The 22,741-nt window shown below is 35.5% G+C and overlaps 1 protein-coding gene across 1 annotated transcript in view; it reads left to right on the forward strand.

Moving 5' to 3' along the window:
* Positions 1-9,250: 9,250 nt before the first annotated feature.
* The window catches only part of LOC134211118 (protein rhomboid), a 251,263-nt gene continuing 237,772 nt past the window's right edge, over positions 9,251-22,741 (forward strand). The window contains exon 1 of the mRNA XM_062687747.1: positions 9,251-9,270. The gene's annotated coding sequence lies outside the window, so the exon portion shown is untranslated. The remainder of the gene's footprint in view (positions 9,271-22,741) is intronic.

A 22,741-nucleotide genomic window follows, 5' to 3' on the forward strand; every position in this document is an offset into this window, starting at 1 on the left:
TGATTAACGCGCTTCCCTATTAAGCGCAGGCGAAAAGAAAACCTACATAGCTCAAAGGAATACTCAAGAGCTTTCACTCAACGGAAACCGCATCTTGATTAATCGTTCCAATAATTATTAATCGAATTTTTTTCAAAATCCGACGATACAATGAATCGCTTATTCTGTTCGATGAACTTTAAAGATTACATCATGCGGATAGTTTTTAGCCAAATTCTATCATCATAAATCAGACAACTTGCTTGCAAAAAGTAATTCATCTGAAATATAGTAATGGAAAAAGCATGTTTTTACTCGGGAAGTTGCAACACGTGATAATTTTCAGAAGATTCACGCTGATCGATATAGAGAGGAGTGAAATCTGGCGCTCTTTCTAAACTAATAACATCAATGTATGTAGCGTTGAAAATTATCATCCAACCGTTGTAATTATGAATGTTGACGTAATCATATCAGGTATAGGTAGGTATTGCCTAAAATAAGGTTTACTCACCTCACGCATTGTTTATGTTTTGGAAACAAATTCTCTCAGAAGCATCGCTCCGCGAGACAAGGTGTCTTGATTTCTGCTTCCATCTGTATGGAAGGCAGTAGGCCGAAATGTCATGCAAAATCTGAAGTGTGCGTTTAGTTTTCACCAAAAGATATCAACAAACTGAAGATATAAAAGTTCACGGTGACCCAAACCCTACCAAGGGAAGTAAAATTGAATGTGAACCAAGCAACAACCCATCTTCATCCTTCGTATGTTCGAAATCAACAACCACCTGTCCCAAGTGGGCTGAAAAAAGTATCCACCTGTTAGAGACCATATAAGAAAAAAATATCCAACCATTTTATCTATTTCGTTCGACACTTTTGGTGGCCTTAATAAGCGATTATGGACAATTATCGTTGTTTTATCCTATACTTGGCGTAATAATCAAAAGTAAGCAAGTCCCCCGATGACATGATTTTGGTTAGAACTTTAATATAAGAAGAGGTACAACAATAAATGTTCTCAACCGCAGCATAATAGGGTAAGGTTTGAGCCATATACCCTACTGTACATTTCTATTGGTAATAATGGTCCCAAATATGTGTACAGATGGGATTAGTGACTAGTGTAAATCCAACTGTATGCTGGTAATCAATTGCATTGATTACCGGATCGTCAATCACCAGTTCATCTCTGATCTCAAATCAGAAACTCCATTGCCTACCTATCCCGTTGTTCCCATATTCAACGGATGTCGCCAACCGCTTTCTTCGGACCAGAAACTGATTCTCGAAATGATTTAGGATCTCCATTTCTACCTTCTTCAACATCCCTTCGAATGTAATGTAAAGGACTTCTGCAGAAGCAAACGTTGCATGCTCGAGGCGGTTTGTACTATACAAGCAATAACGGGACGCATGATAGAACATCCCTTCCGATGCTTTTCCTCGGGGGAACGATCCACCATCGAGCGGGATTGTGTGCAGCGTTATCAGCATGTGATGATCTGATGGATATAATTTATGTTTTCTTTTAATCGCCATTGACAAACGGGACGTGTACATGACTTAATCAAATGGTCACCAGCATCAGGATTAGGGGTGATACCTCTGTAGGAATGACTTTGACTTTCATTTGTATGTGCATTTTGAAGAAAGCAACAACGCGGGGATAGAAGGGAGCTGTGTTCAATCAAGAAAGTAATGGGTTGGCGCCTACCTGCGGGTAGTTTTATGGCCTTCGCAGGCGTGAAAATTTAAGGGTGGTCACACAGTAATATTGATAATTTATGTGCTGTACTAATCGTAAAACTGTCATTTTTTATAGTCTTTATGGTTAAAAATTTATGGAGACAATGAAAGCAAATGTATTTTAGTAGGTAGTCAAAAAAAATTGAAAATGTGACGGAGGTTTAGATCAAATCAATCAGCAAAACGATTTTTTTTTCAATAGTGTATTATCAATCTTTCATGACAGCAATTTTGTATCTTGGAAATAAAAGTAATAACAGAAAGCCTAAAATACCGTTTTTTTTTAAATAGTTGAGTAAATTAGGATGTACGTGATGTAATTGTTATAAAAACTGAATCGCATAAAGCATTGGCGTAATCTAATCCCTATCGAATGTAGGGTTTTCAAGGAGCGGAGATTTCCTTGACGATTTTGAAGCATCTTGCCGATTAAGTTTAATTTTGTTACACTAGCTTACCCCCAGCAACGAGATGAAAATATAAAAAGAATTTGACTTTTCTTAACTTTGGGAGATTCTCTAAGAAAATATGCTTCCAGCTATCTAGCTCTGGCGCTGCAGAAAAAGTTACTCATTGTGTATTGGGGTCCACTTAAATCAAACATTTTATAACATAACAAAAATTATGATTCACGATTCTTTGGTAACAATTGAAAGTTGTGTGTTCCTAGAATGAGACCCTGGGGTGATTTATCTGAGATTTTTCGTAACCATTCATACGGGCGAATTATGTGTGCAATTAATAGTGAAAGCATTCCTCCATATGCTCACACGGTATTTCGGAAAATATGGAACATCCGTAATAGTGGCCAATTCCAAAAGCTCATTATATAACTAGTTTTTAGTAACCTTTCATACCGGCGAATTATGTGTGCAATCAATAGTGGACATTCTCTATCACCGCCGACGCCAAATGATCACGTAACGGTCTTATTTGGTGAATCGGAAACATCCCTCAAAGTGGCTAAAATGAATTTCAATAGTTCATAGCTCAAAAGTTCATTCCATTCATACCTACGAATTATGTACGCAATCAATAGTGAAAGTTTTCTGTGGCTCCCAATGACAACTATTAATTCGGAACATCAGAAGTTTATTCTAGAGCTTCGAGATTTGTGGTGTTGGTTTGCGTAGTAGGACTATCAGATTGGACAAATCGACGTTTGAATCTATGTTTACGAAATCACATACGTCTTTTTGAATAAGTACCCGAGAATTGTTGATACACAAAGAGTCCACTTTGAAATTTGCACTGTCCTAGCTGGGATAAACACCTCGTATATTTTTCATTTCATAATAACGGTAAATGAAGCACCGTGGAAATGATAGTCGTTGCCAGATTTAGAACACGGGTCCGAAACCTTACTACAGTCCAATGTTATGCGCCAACCAATGCTGTCGATATGCAAAAAGAACATCTACAGTCAACTCAATGCCGTCGTAGATAGAATTCCATGAGCGCATCATGGGACGCCATGGTCTCGGAGGAATGAGCGAAAACTGAGAGCTGTTCGCAAAATTCGGTGGTAATAACGACATGATGATTGGGGTCCCTTATCGACCGTTTAACAAAGTCACGTCGGTCTCCCGTGACGGCCTTACGGAAAATCAAATCGACCACATCTGTGTAGTGCCGATATCGCACCAACGCATTGCCCGGATTCGTCAACAGATGAAGAGCATTGGACGACGATTCACCACACGCCGACTGAAAGATGCATTGGTGAAAAAGTCCTTCGTAGAGAACGTGAAGAACTGTAAACTCGTGCAGTTCGGAAGCTGGCAGACCAATGGATCGCCTCCAAGAACGCCTTCATCGCCAGCAGCGAGAATAATATGAGCAATGCCTGTGAAAGACGCAAATGGTCAGCTATTCATCGACCCAACTGACAACTTTTTCAAGTGCTAGCTAGGACCATCACCACCTCGGCATGATCTGCCAGGATCCGACGGATAACAAGATCAAAAGCAAAACCAATACCGTCAAGCTCCATTACTGCTAGAGATTCAAGCGGTCATTCAAGCTTGAAATCGAACAAAATCCCAGCATATCAGCCGAGATGTTCAAATCTGACTCCATGGCATCCGCTCGACTACTGCATCGTTTATTTCGTAATATCTGGGACACCGCAATTTTTCCGGTCGACTGGATGCACGGTATTTTTGTGGAGGTGCCCAAAAAGGGTGCCCTGAAGGTATGCGATAACTGGCAAGGCATAATTTGCTGTGTATCGTTCTGTGTACACTTATTGAAGTATGTCGACGCCGGTCAAGGTTTCGGCGGCGCGCCATTCGCTGGTTGGCTTCGCGTCGCCGAATTTCGTATTTCACGCCGATAATTGGTCGGGGTTCAGCCAAACCGCACCAAGCGGCTTTTTGACTGACTTATGATATTTTGTTCGTACAAGGACAACGGAAATAGTTTCATATCAATTTAAGCATACATTTGCAGTAGGATATGCACGATGGGGCACGTGACCCAACAAATTGAACATTTTTTTCAATCCTCCTTATACTTAAATTTCCAGAATTGTTCTGAAAAAAAGACAAATTATTTTGATAATCAATTCCCAAAGAAATTTCTTATCTCCGTAGTAATTTCTAGAAGGTTTTCTGGGGGAATCCCTGGAGAAAATTCCGAAGAAATTCTTGGCGGAATGTTCCTTTGGAAGTTTCTTTAGGAGTTCCTTTGGATATTGCTCTAGGAATTCGTATCAAGGTTGTTAACGTTAATCAACGTTTAACGGCGTTACGTTGAATCGTTGACGTTAATTTTAACGTTCAACGCAGACTTCGATGGCTCGCTAAATACCCTGGTTAACGGTAACGGTAACGAAATTCGTAAATTAACGTTAACGTTTCGCGTTAATTATCCCCTCCGGAAAGTCCCTAGGAAATTAATTCTATAAACCATACAAAATTCCTGAAGGAATAATTCCGGAAATAATTCTAATTTGGAGGAATTCCTCAAGGAATTTTCGAAGATATTTCCAAATGTATTTGAGTGTTAAACTTATTATCAGTAAACAAAAACACTTAAAAAACGGTTTAAAAAAAAATGAAGGAATTTTCAAACGAAGTTTCCGAAGATTTTTCAAAAGAATTTCTGAAGAGATTCCCGAAAGAATTGTTTAATAAATTTTCGAAGTTCTACGAGAATTTCTGGAAAAGTTGCTAAAAGAATATTCGGAGGAAAATCCGAAAGAATTCCCATAGAAAATTCGGAAAGAATTTCTGGAGAAAGTTCTAAATAAATTCCAAAGAGAAATTTCGAAAGAATATCAGAAATATCTTCCTAAAGTTTCCTAAGGAATTATTTGAGGAATTACTGAAAGAATTACTATTGGAAATTCCTATAAAAAATCCTAAATAAAATTCCGAAGGATTTCTATAAAGGGATTTCCGAATGTATTCCTAAAACAGTGTCCGTAGGTATTTCTATATAAGTTCTTGAAGGATTTTCCCAGGGTATTTTCTAATGAATACTTAAAAGAATTTTCAAAGGAATTCCTAAAATAGTTTTCGAATTAATTTCTGAAGAAATTACCAAAATACTCCATAAAGAAATTTCCGAAGCAATCCTTAAAGGAATTCCCGAAGTAATCCCTAAAGTAATTTCCAAGGAAATTCCTGCCGGGACTTTTGGAGAAATTTCGGAAAGAGGTTCCGTAAAATATCCATATAGAATTTTGAAGGGAATTCTTGAAAGAGGTTCTGAAGGAATTCATTAGGGAAATTCATAAATAAATTCTTAGAATTTCTTTTTCGAATTTTCTGAGGAATATGTTGAGGAATTTCCAAACGAATTTCTGGATTTATATCCGAAGTACTTTTCAGTGAACTTTTGTGCTGTGATGCGACAACTAGTGGAGGATGTAATGTAAACTTTTGCTGTCGAGAAACAAGCTTTAGCTATTAGCATGTTCACCCCATCAGTCTGACTGTAGCTAGCAATCGTACACAACACCTTGAAATTCATTAAAAGCAAGATATGCCTAGCCGCGTGAAATTTTTTTCTCAGTTAAAAGTCCTTCGCGCCGGTTGACACCGCCGCCGCCGGTGTAAAAATGGCCTTACGCAGCCGCCTTTCACTAATACTTCAGCGCACAGATCTAAACGACTGCAGGTGGGTGTTTATTAGGGTGCCAATAAAAATGACATTAATTCGAATTTCAAAAAACGACATTGCTCACAAGTTTCATTACCCCAAAATATGACCCCATGCAAAATTTGAGCTCAATCGGATATGATTTTGGGGGATGCCCAAAATTCATCAATTTTTTAAATTTTTACCCATGAAAATTTTTCCAAGGGGGGGGGGGGCAAAGGAAAAGTCGAAAATTGATGTTTTTGATGCCAAATGACTTAAAATGCATGAAACGTCGAGATCTGATGTTATTTAAAAAAAAAATTAAAAAAAAAACGATTTTTTCTCTTAGAACATTTTTGGGAAAATTCTTGATAGCAAGATTTTGAGCACCCCTAAATAATGTTCGATGGAGCTTAAATTTTGCATAGGGGCATATTTTAGGGCTTAGGAAATGTTTGCGAAACGTCCGGTTGATGAAAAATTGTTTTTGCCATAAGAATTTTTTTCGAAGTCCCAAAACAGTTGATTTTTTTTTCAAAAAATAATTCTCAAAGGTTCATGCATTTTGAGTCCTTTGGCATCAAAAAAACAAAAAAAGTATTTCCCCCTAGTTAGAAATAAAAAAGGTTTGATTCGACCTGTGCGCCGCCGCCGCCGCCGAACATTTTCTCACGCCAATGCCGTATGAAAATTGACCACGCCGCCGAATATTGTTTACCTGGAGAAATTCCTGGAGGAACTTCCGGAGGAATTCCTTGAGGCACTTCTGGAGGAACTTTTGGAGGAACTTCTGAAGACATTCCTGGAGGAACTTCCGAATGAATTGCTGGGGGAACTTCCGGGGGAATTCTTGGAGGAACTTCCGGGGAAATTCCTGGAGGGACCTCCGGGAGAGTTATTGGAGGAACTTCCAGGGGAATTCCTGGAGGAACTTCCGAGGGAATTCCTGGAGGAACTTCCGAGGGAATTCCCGGAGGAACTTCCGGGGGAATTCTTGGAGGAACTTCCGGAGGAATTCCTGGAGGAACTTCCGGGGGAACTCCTGGAGGAACTTCTGTTTTTCAGATAACATCAGATCTCGACGTTTCATGCATTTTTAAGTCATTTGGCATCAAAAACAAATATTCGATTTTCGACTTTTCCTTGGGTAGGTATTATGATCCGCTATAGATTACAATAGGCTTTTCTTCATTTTTGATATGCTTACTACCGTCCATTATTAAATACAAAGGATTCTGTTATTACACGATTTTTTGTTTCGCTCTAATTTTTGATTTTGTTTGACTTCAATGTACCACCACAATCTTTGCAACATGTTTAAAAAAATCCTGAATAAATCAAAGAAAATCACATGATAATTAATATGCGTTAAACATTCAGGATGAGTGCAAAATTGAGGAAATGAAATTCGTGTAAAAACAGAATCCAGTGTAGTTGTATGGGGTATAAAAATACCGTAACGAAGACCAAAAATAAAATGTTGTACAGCTTTCTTGAATGAGAAAAATAAAAACCTGCTTCAAAAAGAATCAGAATGTATTTTCAAACATCATGCTTTAAACAAGTCCTCCTGTGAGGCCATTAGTCATAATAACCCTATTATTGACAATTTCCTCATACTAATTACATAATTTTCATTAATTAATTCTCAGGAGGCAATACATCAGCGAGAGTCGTATCAACATCTACCTCAGTGGTCACCTCACATCCTATCGCAAAATTAGGAAGGACATGAAAAATTGCGTGTTTGAAGGCAGTTATTTTAACTCTGGTCAAGGTGTGTGTTCCGTACACAGAAACCATTCAGCAGGAGCTTTCCTTTTTTTCTCATGAAAGCCTATAACGCGTGCCATTCGATAGGGAAAAGCCAAACTGCCAAACAGTGTTCATCATGCAAATGAACTGCCTTAGTGACAATGCGTTCCTCAACGAACCAGATACACATATTTTAATACAATGTCGTGATTCAAAAAAATAGTGTAGCTCAGTCGGTATGAAGAAATGGACAGAGAATCGGTGACAGTGATTGCGGGACAGTGTAGTGAGTGGAAGATATGTACGAACAAAAAAGACGCAATGTGGTCGGGCTGTGATAAGGGTGGATCCACTGCCATAGTCGATGCAGCTAGCCATAGTCAACAGGAGACATTGGCAGATATTGAACATATTTCCACGATTGCTGGATCACTCGGCAGTATTGGATCTATTTCTCAAGGCCCGGAAGGTGACCCTGTATATGAAACTGACCATACTGATCTTAATTCTGAGTACGATGAAGCTGAATTGCGCAAGGAACTTATGAAAGATGTAAGTGAAGAGATTCAATGTACAGGTGATTAGGGCTTTTGAAAACTATAGTCTTTTTTAATATTCTTAAGTTACGTTTATATTTTAATTATTTTTTTGAAAGTAAAGTTAAGGAATACTCAATTATTGCTGGTGATTTTTTTTATGATTTGGCTTTCGATTTAATCAAAATAATGGTTACTCAAACAAAATTGAAAAAATGTATTAAAAATTTCTAACTACATAAACACAAACTGTTATTATTTATACACTTTAAAATATAACGCAGTTGTAGCATATCGAATAGACTGGAGCTTCTTCTTATTGGCATCACATCCCCACACTGGGACAGAGCCGCCTCGCAGCTTAGTGTTCATTGAGCACTTCCACAGTTATTAACTGCGAGGATTCTAAGCCAGATTACCATTTTTGCATTTGTATATCATGAGGGTAACACGATGATACTGTTTATGTCCAGGGAAGTCGAGACAATTTCCAATCCGAAAATTGCCTAGACCGGCACCTGGGAATTGAAGCCAGCCACCCTCAGCATGGTCTTGCTTGGTAGCCGCGCGTCTTACCGCACGGCTAAGGAGGGCCCCTTATAGAATGGAGCTGTGAACCTCTAAATATGATTTACATAAGCTACTTTTTTTTTGTTTTAAAAATTTTAAGGGTTAAAAGAGGGTTAAGTTAGAGAAATAAAAGTTCACTTCAACCCGAAATTCACAAATAGTTATGAATAATTTTTGATTAAAATCGAAGTTTGATAATTTTGAAGCTTGCGTTTCGATTTTATGTATATTTACTTTACTTACAACCAACCCTGCCCACCCTGTATAAAATAAAATGATTTTTTTAAAATAACTTAAATGTAGTTATCAATCAATATTTTTGTTTTGCAATTACAGAAATGGCGCCAACTTTTCGATGCAGTGAGTACCAACAGATATGTTCAAATGTACCTAAAACTACGAAGCTTCCTATTTCCAGTTCGATCCAGAAGGCTTCGGAGAGATTCCGGTTGATGACTTCATCGAAGCCCTCAAGTCACCGGAGTTCTTGGCCAATGTACCGCCCAATAAGCGTGACATTCTTTACGATCGTGCCCTAAAGGCAAAATCCTCCAAGGTGGAATCGATTTCGTTTCAGGATTTCGTGAATGTGGTAAGTACCTAGTGTTTAACTCTTAAATTTGTTGCAAACGATTGCTTGGTGTGTGTTCTGCTACAGTTATCTATAGCAGCATTACGGCCATAAAAAATACCCACCACATTGGGAACCGTTAAATGGGGTATCATTGACAATGCTGTGGTAAATTGTACATATGATATGTACTAACTGGGGACTGTTATAAGGATGGTTCGATTTACTTATAGTTGATCAATTCGTATATGTAAAAAAAATACTTCGTAATGCCAAATTAAAATAATGTAGAAAAGTCAATTGATCACCTCTGAATTAGTTTACCAAATTTATTTAACTTATTCAGATTAATTCCGTACAAAGTTGTCTCCAATCCGCTCGGTCCATAATATCAAGTTGGCAACAACGTTGTCTATGGAGGGTCATCTTCCACTTGATCGATCTGAAGTGCTCGCTGAGCAGGCCTCCCTACTTTTTGGACTCGTCAGATTGACATGGAAACCATTTCCATGTGGTAAGGTTCTACTTTTCTTTTTCGCCGATGCAAACTCGTGGTGTGTGGCTAACATTGTCTTCTCTTGAGCCTATTTCTATTATCAAGGTACTTCCTCCTCGATGTATTGCTGGTTCGATCCGGTGTTTCGGTTCACCGAAAAAAGCCAATCAAAGCAACAATAAGTTTCCATGGTGAATAAACTCCAGTCAGTTAAAAAATGGAAAGAATTAAAAAAATTCCGTTGACATAGTTAGTCGATCTAATTCCATTTAGTTGTCTTTTGTATGTCCTGTTCCTGTTCTCGTAGAACTGACATTTACTCAAAAACATGTTTTTTTTAACTTGGTGCATTAATCTGTTAAGAATATTTAGCAAATTAATTTTAAAATTATTCAAAGCTACCCTCGTTTACGGTACCTTTGACGACGAAAAGAAGCAAAGTATAACACTGACTGTAAGCGGCCTACAGACAGGTTCAACAAGGCTGGAAGTTTTAAAAAAAGCATTCGTTGACGATGGCGGAGGTGATATAACAGAAGATCGAATAATTGAGAGATGAAAGTATAGCAGGACATTCGTGGACGGAACGGATTCTCACGCCACGTTTTATGACTTTCCTGTCGTCTGTCCTTTTTTTTTTCGTTATTTCTATACAGCTTTATGCAGTGGTTAGATAGTTTTTCATAACTGTGTTCAGCTGTGATTTGGGATGGGAATCTGTTGTTGATTTTCAATTATCTCACCTGACGAGAAGCTTTTTCCTACTTAAAAGAAAGACGAGCGGTATACATAAGGATGAATTTTGTTATCGGGAACAATTTCAGAACAGATTGATTGATGTTAAGTGCTTCTAGTTTTATGACTTTTTGGAAAAGAAAATATTTGTGGCATTTCTATTCGCTGGGTGTTCTTATGAGATTACGTGTCAACTTATTTATACGGAATCCTCACTTATCCCTGCGTGTAGTGGTGCATGTGCCAGCAGGTATTTTATATATCGATTTGGGTTTGCCAGAATTGTGTGTATTTGTAAGAATTGAACGTAAGGGCATCGCATAAAACTAGAAAATGCGAAAATTAAGGAAAGGAATATTGATTTTTTTGGGATTTGTAAGATATTCACGATGAATTCTTAAAGATGCACAACATTCTTAGGTTTCTTATGAGTTCTGAAATAACTTTAGAAACAATGGTTCCTTGAATTCATATCATGTACCCAAATCAATACCATTCGAAAACAAGGAATTGGTGGGGAAATTGTTTCAGACATTTCCCGGTTTTACATAAAGTTGAAATAACAAAAGGCTGAACAATTGTGAGAAACAGATTTTAATTGGAGAATTCGCAAGTGCTAATCAAGGCACAAACGGAAATAAACCGAAACCTTCCTGAGACTGCTTGTTGTCTCTCAATTTTTATATGTATGTAGTTCTAATTTTTTTGTCTGTTCAGCACCAGAAATTTTGAGGTTCCTTCTTCCTTCTTTTTTCCCTCTATCTTCTTTCTGTTCCTTCTTTCCTTTACTTCTTCCTTCTCCATTCTTTCTTGTACCTTCCTTCATTCTTACTTTTTACCTTCTTCCTTCTACCATCTTCCTTCTTTTTCTTTTTTCTTTCTTCCTCCTTGATTTTATCTTCTTCATTTTTCGTTCTCACTTCTTTCTTGTTTGTTCTCCCTTTTTTCTTCTTTTTCCTTCTTCATTATTTGTTCTTTCTTTCTCTTTGTTCCTTGTCCCTTGTTCCTTTATTCTGTATCTTCCCATTTTCTTTTTTCTTTTTCTTTCTTCTTTCTTCTTTTTTCCTTCTGCTTTCTTCCTTCTTCATTCTTTTTTGTTCCTTCTTCTACCTTCTTTCTTCTTCCTTATTCTTTGTCTTTTATTCCTTCTTTCGTCTTCTTTTTACTTTTTACTTTTTGCCTTTCTTGTATTTCTTTTTCCTTCTTCTATCTTCTCTCTCCCATCTTTCGTCTTTCATCCTTCTTCCTTCTTTCTTCTCTTTTCATTCTTCTTTTTTATTCCTTTTACTATCTTCCTTCTTTCTTTGATTATTTTCCTTCTTCTTCCTCTTTCTTCTACTTTTCTTCCTCTTACTCTCTGCTATATTTTATCTTTATTCTTTATTTTTTATTTATTACTAGTCGACCCGGCAGGCGTTGTCCTGCATAGTAGGCGAAAATGCACGATGTGAACTGCCCATGCGAATTTTACATACGAATCTTTATTTTAGTTATTCATAATTAACTCGACCTTATTCGTGATTTTCGCATGAGGAAATATCATATAAACCCGTCGGAAACGATAGCCAGCATACCTGCTGAAGGAATGAAGAAAATATATCGAGCCGTTTTCAAGTTATGCGGATACGAACACAGACCATTTCATTTTTATTATATAGACTAGTCAAACCTTCCTGATCTTGACTATTCAACCACTCAACTTGTACTCCATCGTATGGTTGGGATTCATTTCATTCCACCAATTCCAGCCTTCTCTAACTTTCAGCCTTGTGAGACTTTTAGCCTTTCGAGATTACAGCCTTTTGAGTTCTGCCTATACGTATTCAGCCTTTCGTAGGACACCCCCATGATTGCATAGAATTGTCTCCAAATAGATAATTCTTTAAGCTGCCTAAGTGAAATTAGAAGGTTTGTTCTACAAAATCTGAAAAACCAAGTTGTTTTGCTACAAACTGTTCGAGACCCAAAAAGTTGGTTTTCAGATCCTAGTCGATGACCAGCAAAACCACAAGCTGGTTTAGAGCAACGGCAGTTTCCGGGGTGGACGCTTTTGATATACTCCCTGGTCCTCAGGGTCGTTTTTTCGTTTTAAATACTCTTCTTGGTGTGTGGAGTTAATTCTTTTTGGTAGTTTCATTTATTTTTATGTACACCCAACCGGTGATTGTTGGATTTTCCCACAATTCTGTATAAGATTATTATACAAATATTGTATGAGACCTTACAATTTTGAAAGCTTTACTTACAATATTTGTTTGTGAGCTTACATTTTTCGTATAAGAATCTAACAATTATGCATATGCCCAGTTTTTATACAGGTTTTCGTAGGTTTCGTAGGTACAGAATTGTTAGAAAATCTAACAGTATCTGGTTGGGTGTAGTGGAAAGGCGGACAATTACAAAGTGGACTTTAACAACGGAAAACAGGATTTCTGGACTCTATACTAAATGGGCAGCTGTGGTTCGGAGGACCATACAGATTTCAATGAAATAAATACTTTTTCTCGTTTTACTTATAGACTAAAGGAGGGGGGGGGGGGTGGTTCGCTCACCAGATTTCCATAAATACACTAAGGTAAAATCAAACGGGGTTGTTATCTGCTGAAATCGGCGGTGCATATTCATAAAATATATAAAAATTGTAGTTTCGACTGCAATATTTTTTTGCGTGTAGGAGTAAATGAGGTTAATTTCTGGCCATAATTATTTAGTGCTTTTAATGATGTTATTTACACTTGTATTAAGTTTAATTAATGTTACGAATTGATTCTGATCATTTTTGGCGACATTTAGTTTCTAGCTTGATTAAGGGTATACGGTATGTAAGTTAAATTGGCGATCTATCTAAAAAAACACCAAACATCAATAATTTTAAATATAACTGGTTGGATAATATATTTTACCATTAGTATATCATTATTCGTCATAATACATAATGAAATTATAGATCTCTCGGCGATTCCTATGTGCTACAAACAAATAACAATGAAAATCGAACTTTTTATTCAAACTAGTATAACTCTGGAGTTCGGACGAGTTCGGATGTGCTCTTGGCAGCAATAGAAGCGTGGAAAAGCTATCTTTCATTCTATTATGCTTTCATAATTTGAATCTATCTTAATCACAACTAAAACTTAATTTTAAAACATGAGAAATATTATTAGCGTGTCTCAACAAGTGTTTAAAATATGCTTAGAGTGCATATACAACTCAAATAAACTTACATATTATTTCATTATATGATCTAACACACTTCAAACTTGAAAGTCCATGTTGAAAAGTCCATCAAAATAGCTGCAAAGTACTCATTTTATGAGCATATTGGAATGGAGAAAAACGCTATTAATTATATTTCAAAAACAACAGACTTTCATCGACTATCTTTCAATGTAGACATACTTGTTTCGCCCTTAAAACCCCGAATAGTTATTCACCGCTCCGGAACATAGAAGGCACGGGGCCTTCTTCCAGAGAATCCCTTTTTATCTTTTTCATCATGGCTTCTAGAAACTTCTCAAAGTCATTATTCATAAGGAAAGCGTCTTATAATGGATGAGTTCTCGGAGCAATGATCATTTTCTTATACACTAATCAAAATTTCCATTAAAAACAAAAAATAATAAAAATAATAATAATAAAAATAATAAAGTAGCTGTCATGTGAAACTATTTATTTTAAATTCCGATGATGGCTACTTGCAAAACCTTTACAATCCTAGCCGGATACTTGTTTTCCATTTCAGAAATTAATTCTTGTAAATAAATGTTTGATGTAAATGTAAATAAAGCATCTCAATAAATAAATAGAATAAATAAATGAGGCGTTACAAATATTTAATTAACATTATGTCCTATTGGTCTCCGGAAGGTCAAGGGGGGATAATAAATAAATATTAAAATGAAAGAAATAAAAAAACTCCTTGGAGTTGTTGAAGAATGTTTTGAAAATTCTCAAAATTATCCTAATTTTATTTTGTTGGCCCCTCAAAATATTATGTTTGGGCAAAAAATCTTAAGATGGCGCGAGATATAATTGTTTTTGAATATTTGTATCGGCCTAAGGGGGAAAGAGAAAAAGGGGAACTCTTTAGAGAACGAGAAAATCAAAGTAACTTTTAAACCCCAGGTCCGATTTCAACCAGATTCGGAACACACAGTCTCAATCCCCAGGGGAAGATAACAAAGGGGCTTAGAGAGTCATTAGGAAATGGGGAAAGACTGGGTGGGAGTATAGTTAAGTTAACGATCTTTTGTAACTTTTGAACCGCTCAACTGATTTCCACTAAATTTGGAACACTTATTCTTTGTCATAAGACGATTATATAATAGAGGAGAGGGTCAAGGGAGAAAAGAGGGAGGGTCATGTTGATGATATAAACGTTTTTACATAGCTGTTAAACGTAACATTTAAACCAAATTTAAGATACGTACTCTCTATCCTGAGGGGACGATTATAGAAGAGTTGGAGGGTCATTGGAAAAGGCGGGAGGTGGTTACGGGGCGCGGGGTATATTTATTATGTAGAAAACTACCACTTTTCTGAACCCCTTGACCGATATCTTAAAAAATTGGGACATATGTCCTTTAGCCTAAGCAGGCGATTATGGATGGAGTTGACCGGAAAAGGGGTAAGTGTAAATGAGGAGTATGGTGCGCGAGGTTAAGCATCAGTATGTCAGGCGTGAAAAACGTAAGGCATAACGTACGATAGGCTTATCGGGCGTTGGACATACTTCAAATTTCCCATTCTTTAGTTAGGTTATTTGAGATTAAAAATATCCCTGGAAACCAATTCTTTAATTGGAAAATCCAAAAAAATAAACCTTTTTCCTGGAAATAACATACCCCGAAAATACCATTTTTCTCAAGTATCATATCCTTGAAAACATTTCTCCGTTAATGACATTTCTTCGAATATGCCAATTCCGCGAATATGACATTTTCCCGAAAATGACAACAATCAGTTTCGAACGTGACATTTCCCCGAATATAACGTATGTGTCCCCGAAAATATTTCCCCGAATATGAGTTTTCCCTGAATATTACATTTTCCCGGATATGACATTTTCCCGAGTATGACATTTCCCCGAATATGACATTTCCCCGAAAATAACAATTCCTCGAAAATGACACTTCTCCGGATCAGGGATTGAACTTATCATTTCATTATCATTTCTAGACCAACATTTGAAAAGGGCGTAACATCCAAAATTTATCCCTTCGGATTCTTTGTCCACATATAAAGCTATATATGTAGACAAAGAATCCGAAGGAATAAATTTTGGCTGTTACGCCCTTTTCAAATGTTGGTCTAGATTTAGTATTCAGCCAATAACTCATTCCAGAGGCGAAATTCCGAAAAGTGTTGTATGACGGATTTCTAGAGCTATTTTCCCTCTACAATCTTGTCTAAGGGTACATTGCTCTATGTCTAATATTTACAGCGTGAAACGCTAGTTTCACTTAATATACTAAATGATAACACTTATTATCATTTAGTATATTAAGTGAAACTAGCGTTTCACGTTGTAAGTATTAGACATAAAGCAATGTTCCCTTAGACAAAATTGTAGAGGAGAAATAGCGCAAGAAGTCCGTCATACAACACTTTTCGGAATTCCGCCTCTGGAATGAGTTATTGGCTGAATACTAAATGATAATGAAATGATAAGCTCAATCCCTGCTCCGGATATGACACTTTCGGTAAACATCTTTTTCTCGGTAATATCATTTCCTAGAATATAACAAGAATTTATTTGCTGGAATAAATGTTTTAAAAAATGACATTTACCTTCTTTCAATTATTGGATGTTCTTTAACCAATCTTATGATCTTCTTATCAACTGAGGAAGTATAAACAACAAAACACGATAACCCTGTTTACAAATTGGTTTTAGCGAAATCAAATTGACAATTCCAACAGCTGCGAAATCAAACTGGCAATCCCGGACAAGGCCGGGTACTTACAGCTAGTAATAATTAAATAATAAACAAATAATAAATAAATAATAAATAAATAATAAATAAATAATAAATAAATAATAAATAAATAATAAATAAATAATAAATAAATAATAAATAAATAATAAATAAATAATAAATAAATAATAAATAAATAATAAATAAATAATAAATAAATAATAAATAAATAATAAATAAATAATAAATAAATAATAAATAAATAATAAATAAATAATAAATAAATAATAAATAAATAATAAATAAATAATAAATAAATAATAAATAAATAATAAATAAATAATAAATAAATAATAAATAAATAATAAATAAATAATAAATAAATAAATAAATAAATAAATAAATAAATAAATAAATAAATAAATAAATAAATAATAAATAAATAATAAATAAATAATAAATAAATAATAAATAAATAATAAATAAATAATAAATAAATAATAAATAAATAATAAATAAATAATAAATAAATAAATAATAAATAAATAAATAATAAATAAATAATAAATAAATAATAAATAAATAATAAATAAATAATAAATAAATAATAAATAAATAATAAATAAATAATAAATAAATAATAAATAAATAATAAATAAATAATAAATAAATAATAAATAAATAATAAATAAATAATAAATAAATAATAAATAAATAATAAATAAATAATAAATAAATAATAAATAAATAATAAATAAATAATAAATAAATAATAAATAAATAATAAATAAATAATAAATAAATAATAAATAAATAGTAAATAAATAGTAAATAAATAATAAATAAATCTATATAATAAAAATAAGTTGAGGTTTCCTTCCTGACGATTTAACTCGCGAACGGGTTGACCGATTCGCAGAATTTTCTCTTTAATCGATTCGTTCTGGGATCCGCAAGGTTTGTATATATAAACAGTTGGTGAACTTAACGGGGAAATGTAAAAAAATCATTTGAATAAAATTTTAGGTCAGCTGTTGAGGAAAACAAAACAAACGCACGGAAATTGATCTAGAGTGCGGGGCTGCAAATAGTTCATTGTGACATTTGCAACACCCGGGCAAAGCTGGGTTTCTTTCGCTAGTAATAAATAAATAATAAATAAATAATAAATAAATAATAAAAAAATAATAAATAAATAGTAAATAAATAGTAAATAAATAATAAATGAATAATAAATAAATAATTAATAAATATTAAATAAATAATAAATAAATAATAAAGAAATAATAAATAAATAATACATAAATAAATAAACTATCTGATAATAAGAAAATATATAAATAATGAATCTGATGCACTATTTAAGTGGAATAAATAAATAAATTACGGGCGAATAAATAAACAAAACTTATAATGAGCAAAACATAAACACATAAAAATATATTTATAAAGCATTTGAATGGACAAAGAAAATCTGCAAACGGAATCTTCTTCTTCTTGATGGCATTACATCCCCACACTGGGACAGAGCCGCCTCGCAGCTTAGTGTTCATTAAGCACTTCCACAGTTATTAACTGCGAGGTTTCTAAGTCAAGTTACCATTTTTGCATTCGTATATCATGAGGCTAACACGATGATACTTTTATACCCAGGGAAGTCGAGACAATTTCCAATCCGAAAATTGTCTAGACCGGCACCGGGAATCGAACCCAGCCACCCTCAGCATGGTCTTGCTTTGTAGCCGCGCGTCTTACCGCACGGCTAAGGAGGGCCCCAAACGGAATACATAACAACAAATGAACGAATAATAAATAAAGACACCTTAAGTTACTAAGCATACAATAAACATTATAATCAAACACAACAATGTGGAAACAAAGAACGCGATATTTTAATAAAAAATATAAACATACAATTTGAAATAAAAAATAACAATAAGCATTCTCCAAAACATCAGCTGGCCTTTCCAACACATAACAACAATGTTACCAAAACGATTGGTAACAAGTGTCCGCATAACAGTAACACTGGAAAATTCTGTCGCCGGTATGCCGTGTTCCTCGAACAAAAAGTTTTGCAGTTAATGGCTTGACACTCAAATATCAAGTAATGTAAATGATTTGGCGATTTCTAGAAAATAATTAGATTTCCATACTAACACATATCATAAACTTAAACGTTCCATTTCTTCCATGAATACTTTTGTCGATTGTCACAAATATGTTGTCAATTGTAATTGCCGTCAAAATGAAATATTATTTACCTTATTTCGAATTATTTTTGTTAGTTATAGTCAATGCGACGAGCTACACAAGTGCACGATCTATCGGGCGCAGATCCGGAAATCCGCTGATCTACTGATTCTTTCACACTTTCTGATCCTTTCTTTTCTCTGCTGATCTGAGATGGCACAATCCAATGCGCACTAATAAAAAAACCGCTAATCGAAGCAGAAACTACTCTTCCGCGGTTGGCGATCCCCTTAAACAAAAAAAAAACTGCTCACTGCTCAGGTAACCGCAAGCACTTGAATAAGCCGTACGTAACAAGCTCTGGCTCTATAATAGCCTTATGTAGCCGAAAAGGTGAAATCAAGACAAAATTTTCAAAACGACTTATCTGCTTTTGTAAACAAAGATTCAAACGACGATTTGACGAATTTGATAGCTCTCCCACGCAAACTAACACCATCAACAGGTAGCGGAAACCTACACCTACCTATTGGTGGGTTTGGTTTGTGTGGGAGAGCTATCAGATTCGTCAAATCGTCGTTTGAATCTTTGTTTACAAAAGCAGATAAGTCGTTTTGAAAATTTTGTATTGAAATATGGTGCTAATGATTACCTGGATGGCGTGTAAAGCGATAACTTGATGCAACTAGGCGAGGTTGAGGTATCATTTCCTCAGTACAACAAAAAAGTTCTGTGCAAATTTGGGATTCAAACCAAATTTGATTGCCTAATTTCCGGTATATGTACGAATCGAGTTTGAAACATAGTAAAAGGACGAGACCAGTGTCATTTTAGCTAAAATTCCGCTTGAGACCCTTTCAAATCATTTCAACAACACTAGTACACCTGCGGAGACAATCTTACTTATAGCTATTATAACACGAATCGGCATATATGTATTTTTAACCAACTCGTTACAATATTGCCAGTCCGTCCTGTTCTTGTGCGGAACTTTCATCATCGCTCCCGCTGGATAAAACGATCGATCACACCTACCAACATAACCCAAAACCTTGGTTTTGCATATCTCGGGCCACCTTCAACGAATCTTAATCCTTTACGTTGATAGACCAGTCACGTTCGAGGTGTAAAAATCACATTCCGAATCATAATTACTTTGTATCCCACCCAAAGACAGAGCGTACTTACACGCAGTCAGTCTACGCTACGGGATGGCGATGCCCTTTGTGACCAGACAGGCGGTACTTTTTATGCAGTCTGCTGATTTCTTGTTTTTTTTTTATAGTTGACCGTGTCTCATCTTTTGATGTAGGTCAGTTCCTTCCAACTATATGGATTACATTTCACGTCGTCGTCACATGGGAGGTTTGTTTGGTTGCATCTTGGGCTTTTTATTAGCGTCAACATAGACGAGGCTTGACCGAGGCTGACGTGAGAAAGAAGACGAATAAAATGCAATAATTCATGGCCAAATTGAAAAGAACTTTGGCTTTTCGGTCGGAACGGGGCTCATGCAAAAGAAAAAAAGAATCGAAAATGTGTTCAACCACTTCGAAATGGGAAGGAAAAGTTATAAAATTAAGATAACAAAACGTCACGTCTGAACGTGTAGGACACACAGATAAAAGTTGCAGGACACTTTGTAGGGTTTGGTAGGTTTTCATCCGTACAGGAATGTTTACCTTTCGTAAGTCTCCCATTTTCTCATAAATAGAGCTGAATTAATTTATATTGGATTTCTGACACCATCCAGTGTCCGCCGTAGTCATCGCCAGCGTTCTCGCCGCCCGACGACGACGGTGCGGTAATCTACAAAGAGGTCCCTCTCCGTCGAGTCGACCGGGATGCTATAATAAAAGTACATTCACAATGATCAAACGATGCTGGATCAATCCCGAAAAACGTTCCTGCATGCTGCAATGGGCCACGGATAATACAACTATGTAACGTTACAGATCTGTTGTTAAAGAGAGGATTTTTTTCTCTAAATAACTAATAGCTTATTTTGAAAGGAAGATGAAAATCGGTAATTTTTCGTTGGCGCTTGGTGTGATTTGGTGGAACTCCGACCAATTATAAAACAGAAATCTCAAAAATAATTCTAACGTCTAACGAGTGTTTACGGATGTCTATAAGTTCGTGTAAATATTATTATCACTTATACATTCTTGCAATATACAAATCTATTAGAAAATTATAAACCCCGGGGTGAAAGTCTCTTTAAGAAAAACAAAAAATATGGTTATTTTGTGTTACATTTCTGAACCGTGACCCACAGTGATACCGTAGGTGTCTGGGATTACCTGGAGGTCTCCGTCGTTCCGTTTTGGTGCGCTGTCTTGCTAGTGTGATAATTTATTTTGAAAAATTAAAAAGCCAGATGAAAACAAAATATCTCCGTCCAAGCGGGAAGCTATTTAGGCACAATTAGTCTTTATGCAGAAGGACAGTTTTATAAATCTGTCAGCAGTAGGAGCAGCATGGGCAGATGCCGCCTTTTCTGGATGCCGTCTGGTTAGCCGAATCGGGGAGGTCGCCTATTGTGTGTTGTGTTTGTTTAAAGTCTATGCATCTTTAGAGATTCGATTTCATCGAGGAGGAAATGCCGCCATGGCTATTATGTCAATATCCTAGGTTGTCTAGGTGGTATCTACTTGGGTGCTGAAAGCAGGAATCGCAATCTGATCGTTCCAATTTTTTAGGTGTTATATTGACGGCGCGATTCATTTTACTTTATAATACTGTGTTGTGTGAATCATCATTCATTATAACGAATATTTTCTTATAACGAATATTTTCTTGGAGAAAAAGATTCTCACACAAGTTCGTATAAAAAAACTAACAATTATGCATGCTTTTATGCCATATCTCTATAATCATTTAACAAGTTTCTGTATTTGTATAATATAATTCAGATTTTGTTTGGTTCCTATATAGAATTGTAAACTAACCCTCTAAGACGAATTAAGCACTCTCCATTTAATTCCACTAGTTAATTTTCGTTATCTTTGCAGATACGTATTTCGACCACAACTGTGTGGTCGTCTTCAGTGTCTCGTACCACTAAAAGAGCTTTATATATTTTTTTGATTGTAAACTAGTTAGGGCAAAAGATCCGATAGTCGTGGATGTTCCTATAGTTGCGGTAGTGTTATTTTAACAAAATCTACGTATTCAACGCAGCAACCCATGTTGTCTATCAATTTGTTGACCTGTCATTATTCCAAATAAAAGAAAACAGATTAGAAAATCCCTCCGAATCGGTAAAATATCACTAAATAACCTTATCTTTTACTCGACTTTGCACCAATAGTTGCGGTAGTGTTCCAATAGTTGCGAGACCCATAAGAAAACAATGGGATTCGCAACTATAGGAACACAAATTAAAAAAATACCGCAACTATTGGAACACTGCACCAATAATTGGAGGTGTAATTTTAGGTTTCTGCAGCGTTTAGAATACTTCTCTTTCAAAATATAATTGATGAAGTGTTGAATGACTTAAGGTAAGTGAAATGAAATATAGATGTGGTGAAAGCTTAGTTCCTCCACTATTGGGTCTATTACCCTAACTTGTTTGGCATTTGGGTGTAGTTGATCACAGCATATTAAAAATTTTTTTTTTACTTATTTGAATGCATATACAATAGACTGGCCCAGGAAACAAAAAGTTGTCTAATTCCACGGGGCACCCCCCAGGATTGTGTCTGTGGGTGAGAAAATCAATCTCTGAAAATTTCAGCTCAATCGCTTGTTGCATAAGCTGGCGCATTTGATTTGAAGTTTGTATGGGGATTTCAGCTAAAATGTATAGGAAAATACACCTCCGTCACTCATTCGATCTGGAAATTGGTTCTGATTGCTCGATTGACCTCAGAATTGCAAAAACGGCAGTTGGTATGCTACAGAACAATTTCACAGAACATTGTATGATGATTGAATGAACTCTTATATAGGTTTCGGCTGGTGCGATTCGATAAAAAATCCAAAATACACAAATCAGCTCCTAATAAATCAGCCGAAAACTATATAAAAGTTCATTTAATCATCATGCAATGTTTTGAGAAATTGCTATGTAGCATACCAACTGCCGTTTTTGCAATTCTGAGGTCAATCGAGCAATCAGAACCAATTTCAGATCGAATGAGTG

This window comes from Armigeres subalbatus, chromosome 2 (genome assembly GCF_024139115.2).
Source record: "Armigeres subalbatus isolate Guangzhou_Male chromosome 2, GZ_Asu_2, whole genome shotgun sequence".
NCBI classification, from domain to species: Eukaryota; Metazoa; Arthropoda; class Insecta; order Diptera; family Culicidae; genus Armigeres; species Armigeres subalbatus.